This window comes from Triticum urartu, chromosome 1A (assembly GCF_056163025.1).
Source record: "Triticum urartu cultivar PI428250 chromosome 1A, HENAU_Tu73, whole genome shotgun sequence".
Taxonomy (NCBI): Eukaryota; Viridiplantae; Streptophyta; class Magnoliopsida; order Poales; family Poaceae; genus Triticum; species Triticum urartu.
In genome coordinates, this window is record NC_141873.1 from 291,471,847 (window position 1) to 291,479,681 (window position 7,835).

Genomic DNA, 7,835 nt, shown 5'->3' on the forward strand with positions numbered 1-7,835 from the left:
TGGAGTAAACTGGGTCCCTCTATCCGATACGATGGTCCTCGGAACTCCATGCAGACATACGATCCTGGTCATATATATCTTGGCCAACTTTGCACTCGTATAGGTGGTTTTCACTGGGATAAAGTGAGCCACTTTGGTCAAATGATCCACTACTACCCAGATAGAATCATATCCCGATCGGGTCCTGGGTAATCCGATGATGAAATCCATGCCAAGCTTGTCCCACTTCCATTCGGGTATAGGCATAGGATGCAGTAATCCTGCTGGCTTCTGATGTTCTGCCTTCACTTTTTGACATACATCACATACGGCTACATACTCGGCAATGTCCTTCTTCATACCAGTCCACCATAAATGCTCCTTCAAATCTAAATACATCTTGGTGTTTCCGGGGTGTATCGAGTATGGCGAGTCATGAGCTTCCTGAAGTATTAACTTCCTGATCTCTGCATTATTGGGTACATAAACACGGTCCTCAAACCATAAGGTGTCATGCTCATCCTCACGAAAATCTTTGGATTTTCCTTTGCTCATCTTCTCCTTTATCTCAGTAATTTCCTTATCATCCTTCTGAGCTTCTCGAATCTTTCCCAATAATGTTGACTGAACCGCCATTGCTGCGACAAAACCTCTAGGGACTATCTCCAAACAAAGCTCACTGAAATTTTCAACTAACTCCTGCGGAAATCCCCCGCTTACAAGGGTATTGTCATAACTCTTTCGGCTCAAAGCATTTGCTACGAAATTGGCCTTGCCTGGATGATAGTGCAACTTCATATCATAATCTTTTATAAGCTCCAACCATCTCCTTTGCCTGAGATTCAGCTCCTTCTGTGTGAAAATGTACTTCAAACTCTTATGATCCGTGTACACATCACATCGATTTCCAATAAGAAAATATCTCCAAGTCTTGAGTGCATGCACTACGGCTGCTAACTCCAAATCATGTGTGGCATAATTCAACTCATGCGGTCAAAGCTGACGTGAGGCATAGGAAACCACTCTTCCATCTTGCATAAGTACACCTCCAAGTCCTGAGCGAGAAGCGTCGCAATACACTTGAAAATCCTTACGTATATCCGACAGAATCAGCACTGGGGTTGTGACCAAACGTTTCTTCAACTCCTAAAAACTTGCCTCACATTCATCTGTCCATTTGAACTTGGTGTCCTTCTCCAACAAATCCATCATAGGCTTCGCAATCTTAGAAAAATTCTCAATGAATCACCGGTAGTATCCCGCGAGTCCCAAACAACTGTGGATCTCTCCTACTGAGGTGGGTGCTAGCCAATCAGTGACTGACTGAACCTTGGTGGGGTCTACTACTATACCTTCTCCTGATATAACATGTCCAAGGAATCCAACTTCCTTTAACCAAAACTCACATTTGCTGAACTAAGCATACAAATGATGTTCCCTGAGCTTCTCGAGAACTAAACGCAAATGCTCCTTGTGTTCCTCTTCATTCTTTGAGTATACCCAAATATCATCAATGAACACTACTACAAATTTATCCAGAAACTCCATGAGCACCTTATTCATCATACTCATGAAGTAGGCAGGGGCATTAGTCAATCCAAATGACATGACCGTATACTCATATAGCCTGTACCTTGTGGTGAAGGCTGTCTTAGGTATATCCTGTTCTCGGATCTTCAGCTAGTGGTTGTCGTGGTTCTAAGTCTGACAGTAGAATGGGGGGTAGGAATGTAGAGGCAAGATCCTAGCTATGGAGGAGTTTGTTTGGGGAACGTAGCATAAATTCAAAATTTTCCTACGTGTCACCAAGATCTATCTATGGAGAAACCAGCAACGAGGGGAAGGAGAGTGCATCAACATACCCTTGTAGATCGCTAAGCAGAAGCGTTCAAGAGAACGGGGTTGAAGGAGTCATACTCGTCGTGATCCAAATCACCAGAGATCCTAGTGCCGAACGGACGGCACCTCCGCGTTCAACACACGTACAGCCCGGTGACGTCTCCCATGCCTTGATCCAGCAAGGAGAGAGGGAGAGGTTGAGGAAGACTCCATCCAGCAGCAGCACAACGGCGTGGTGGTGGTGGAGGAGCGTGGTACTCCAGCAGGGCTTCGCCAAGCACCGCAAGAGACGAGGAGGGAGAGGGGTAGGGCTGCGCCAAGAAGGAGAGGAACTCGTGTGTCTTGCAGCCTCCAATACCTCAAGTATATATAGGGGAAGGGGAGGGGCTGCGCCCCCACCTAGGGTTCCCTCCCTAGGGGTGGCGGCAGCCCCCAGATCCCATCTGGGTGGCGGCCACAAGGGGGAGAGGGGGAGGCGCACCTGGGGTGGGCCTTAGGGCCCATCTGCCCTAGGGTTTGCCCCCTTCCCCTCTTGGAGGCGCCTTGGGCCTTTGTGGGGGGCACACCAGCCCACCTGGGGCTGGTCCCCTCCCACACTTGGCCCATGCAGCCCTCCGGGGCTTGTGGCCCCACTTGGTGGACCCCCGGGACCCTCCCGGTGGTCCCGGTACGTTACCGATAAACCCCGAAACTTTTTCGGTGACCAAAACAGGACTTCCCATATATAAATCTTTACCTCCGGACCATTCCGGAACTCCTCGTGATGTCCGGGATATCATCCGGGACTCCGAACAACATTCGGTAACCACGTATATCTATTCCTTATAACCCTAGCGTCATCGAACCTTAAGTGTGTAGACCCTACGGGTTCGGGAACCATGCAGACATGACCGAGACGTTCTCTGGTCAATAACCAACAGCGGGATCTAGATACCCATGTTGGTTCCCACATGTTCCACGATGATCTCATCGGATGAACCACGATGTCGAGGATTCGATCAATCCCGTATACAATTCCCTTTGTCTAGCGGTATTGTACTTGCCCGAGATTCGATCGTCGGTATCCCAATACCTTGTTCAATCTCGTTACCGGCAAATATCTTTACTCGTTCCGTAAAACATCATCCCGTGATCAACTCCTTGATCACATTGTGCACATTATGATGATGTCCTACCGAGTGGGCCCAGAGATACCTCTCCGTCACACGGAGTGACAAATCCCAGTCTCGATTCGTGCCAACCCAACAGACACTTTCGGAGATACCCGTAGTGCACCTTTATAGCCACCCAGTTACGTTGTGACGTTTGGCACACCCAAAGTATTCCTACGGTATCCGGGAGTTGCACAATCTCATGGTCTAAGGAAATGATACTTGACATTAGAAAAGCTTTAGCATGCGAACTACACGATCTTGTGCTATGCTTAGGATTGGGTCTTGTCCATCACATCATTCTCCTAATGATGTGATCCCGTTATCAACGACATCCAATGTCCATGGTCAGGAAACCGCAACCATCTATTGATCAACGAGCTAGTCAACTAGAGGCTTACTAGGGACATGGTGTTGTCTATGTATCCACACATGTATCTGAGTTTCCTATCAATACAATTCTAGCATGGATAATAAACGATTATCATGAACAAGTAAATATAATAATAACCAATTTATTATTGCCTCTAGGGCATATTTCCAACAGTCTCCCACTTGCACTAGAGTCAATAATCCAGTTCACATCGATATGTGATTAACACTCAAGATCACATCCCCATGTGACCAACACCCAAAGAGTTCTGGGTTTGATCATGTTATGCTTGTGAGAGAGGTTTCAGTCAACGGGTCTGCAACATTCAGATCCGTATGTACTTCGCAAATTTCTATGTCATCTTGTAGATGCAACTACTACGCTGCATTTGGAGCCATTTCAAATAACTGTTCTACTTGGAGCTATTCTAAATTGTTGCTCCATTATACGTATCCGGTATCTCTACTCGGAGCTATCCGGATAGGTGTTAAGCTTGCATCGACGTAACTCTTTACGTCGAACTCTTTATCACCTCCATAACCGAGAAACATATCCTTATTCCTCTAAGGATAATTTAGACCGCTATCTGGTGATCTACTCCTAGATTACCTTTGTACCCTCTTGCCAGATATGTGGCAAGGCACACATCAGGTGCAGTACTCAGCATGGCATACCGTACAGAGCCTATGACAAAAGCATAGGGGACGACCTTCGTCCTTCCTCTTTCTTCTGCCGCGGTCAACCTTTAAGTCTTAACTTCATACCTTACAACTCAAGCAAGAACTCCTTCTTTGACTGATCCATCTTGAACACCTTCAAGATCATGTCAAGGTATGTGCTCATTTGAAAGTACCATTAAGCGTTTTGATCTATCCTTATAGATCTTGATGCTCAATGTTCAAGTAGCTTAATCCAGGCTTTCCATTGAAAAACACTTTCAAATAACCCTATATGCTTTCCAGAAATCCTACATCATTTCTGATCAATAATATGTCAACAACATATATTCATTAGAAATTCTATAGTGCTCCCACTCACTTCTTTGGAAATACAAGTTTCTCATAAACTTTGTATACACCCAAAATCTTTGATCATCTCATCAAAGCATACATTCCAACTCCGAGATGCTTACTCCAGTCCTTAGAAGGATTGCTGGAGCTTTGCATACTTATTAGCATCTTTCAGGATTGACAAAACCTTCCGGTTGTATCACATACAACCTTTCCTCAAGAAAATCATCGAGGAAACAATGTTTGACATCCTATCTGCAAGATTTCATAAATAATGCTAATATAATTCCAACAGACTCTTAGCATCGCTACGAGTGAGAAAGTCTCATCGTAGTCAACTCCTTGAACTTGTCGGAAAACATCTTAACGACAAGTCGAGCTTTCTTAATGGTGAAATTTACCATCATTGTCCGTCTTCCTTTTAAAATCCATCTGTACTCAACAGCCTTACGACCATCGAGCCGTTCTGCCAAAGTCTACACTTTGTTTTCATATATGGATCCTCTCTCGGATTTTATGGCCTCGAGCCATTTATCGGAATCCGGGCCCACCATCGCTTCTCCATAGCTCGTAGGTTCATTGTTGTCTAGCAACATGACTTCCAAGACAGGATTACGTACCACTCTGAAGTAGTACGCATCCTTGTCATCCCACGAGGTTTGTTAGTGACTTGATCTGAAGTTTCATGATCACTATCATAAGCTTCCACTTCAATTGGTGTAGGTGCCACAGGAACAACTTCCTATGCCCTTCCACACACTAGTTGAAGAGACGGTTCAATAACCTCATCAAGTCTCCACCATCCTCCCACTCAATTCTTTCGAGAGAAACTTTTCTTCGAGAAAGGACCCGATTCTAGAAACAATCCCTTATTGCTTTCGGATCTGAGACAGGAGGTATACCCAACTATTTTGGGTGTCCTATGAAGATGCATTTATCCGCTTTGGGTTCAAGCTTATCAGCCTGAAACTTTTTCACATAAGCGTCGCAGCCCCAAACTTTTAAGAAATGACAGCTTAGGTTTCTCTAAACCATAGTTCATACGGTGTCATCTCATCGGAATTACGTGGTGCCCTATTTAAAGTGAATGTGGTTATCTCTAATGCCTAACCCATAAACTATCGTGGTAATTCGATAAGAGACATCATGGTATGCATCATATCCAATAGGGTGCAGTTATGATGTTCGGACACACCATCACACTATGGTGTTCCAGGCTGTATTAGTTGTGAAACAATTTCCACAATGTCTTAATTCTGTGCCAAACTCGTAATTCAGATATTCATCTCTATGATCATATCATAGAGATTGTATCCTCTTGTCACGACAATCTTTCAACTTCACCCTGAAATTACTTGAACCTTTCAATAATTCAGACTCGTGATTCATCAAGTAAATATACTCAACATCTACTCAAATCATTTGTGAAGTAAGAACATAACGATATCCACTACACGCCTCAGCACTCATTGGACTGCACACATCAAAATGTATTACTTCCAACAAGTTGCTTTCTAGTTCCATTTTACTGAAAATGAGGCTTTCAGTCATCTTGCCCATGTGGTACGATTTGCATGTCTCAGGTGATTCAAAATCAAGTAAGTCCAAACGGTCCATTTGCATGGAGTTTCTTCATGCATATACACCAATAGACATGGTTCGCATGTCTCAAACTTTTCAAAATGAGTGAGCCCAAAGATCCATCAACATGGAGCTTCTTCATGTGTTTTATACCGATATGACTTACGTGGCAGTGCCACAAGTAGGTGGTACTATCATTACTATCTTATATCTTTTTGGCATGAACATGTGTATCACTACGATCGAGATTTAATAAACCATTCATTTTAGGTGCAAGACCATTGAAGGCATTATTCAAATAAACAGAGTAACCATTATTCTCCTTGAATGAATAACCGTATTGTGACAGACATAATCCAATCATGTCTATGCTCAACGCAAGCACCAATCTCGATGGTAGAGGGAGCATGCGATGCTTGATCACATCAAGCTTGGGAAAAACTTCCAACACATATCGCCAGCTCACCTTTAGCTAGTCTCCGTTTACTCCGCAGCTTTTTATTTCGAGTTTACTAACATTTAGCAACCGAACCGGTATCTAATACCATGGTGCTACTAGGAGTACTAGTAAAGTACACATTAACACAATGTATATCCAATATACTTCTATCGACTTTGCCAGCCTTCTCATCTACCAAGTATCTAGGGTAAATCTGCTCCTGTGGTTGTTCCCCTTATTACAGAAGCACTTAGTCTCGGGTTTGGGTTCAACCTTGGGTTTCTTCACTAGAGCAGCAGCTAATTTGTCGTTTCATGAAGCATCCCTTTTTGCCCTTGCCCTTCTTGAAACTAGTGGTTTCAGCAACCATCAACAATTGATGCTCCTTCTTGATTTCTACTTTTGTGGTGCCAAACATCGCGAATATCTCAAGGATCATCATATATGTCCCTGATATATTATAGTTCATCATGAAGCTCTAGCAGCTTGGTGGTAATGACTTCGGAGAAATATCACTATCTCATCTGGAAGATCAACTCCCACTCGATTCAAATGATTGTTGTACTCAGACAATCTGAGCACAAGCTCAACTATTGAGCTTTTCTCCCTTAGTTTGCAGGCTAAGAAAATCGTCGGAGGTCTTATACCTCTTGACGTGGGCACGAGCCTGAAATCCCAATTTCAGCCCTCGAAACATCTCATATGTTTCACGACGTTTCAAAACCGTCTTCGGTACCTCAACTCTAAACCGTTTAACTGAACTATCACGTAGTTATCAAAATGTGTATGTCAGATGTACGCAACATCCACAGACGATGTTTCGAGGTTCAGCACACTGAGCGGTGCATTAAGGACATACGCCTTCTATGAAGCAATGAGGACAATCCTCAGTTTACGGACCTAGTCCGCATAATTGCTACTATCAACTTTCAACTAAATTTTCTCTAGGAACATATCTAAACAGTAGAACTGAAGCGCGAGCCACGACATAATTTGCGAAGACCTTTTGACTATGTTCAGGATAATTAAGTTCATCTTATGAACTCCCACTCAGATAGACATCCCTCTAGTCATCTAAGTGATTACATGATCCGAGTCAACTAGGCCGTGTCCGATCATCACGTGAGACGGACTAGTCATCATCAGTGAACATCTTCATGTTGATCGTACCTACCATACGACTCATGCTTGACCTTTCGGTCTCTTGTGTTCCGAGGCCATGTCTGTACATGCTAGGCTCGTCAAGTCAACCTAAGTGTTTCGCGTGTGTAAATATGTCTTACACCCGTTGTATGTGAACGTTAGAATCTATCACACCCGATCATCACGTGGTGCTTCGAAACAACGAACTGTCGCAACGGTGCACAGTTAGGGGGAACACTTTCTTGAAATTATTATGAGGGATCATCTTATTTACTACCGTCGTTCTAAGTAAACAAGATGCAAAAACATGATAAACACCA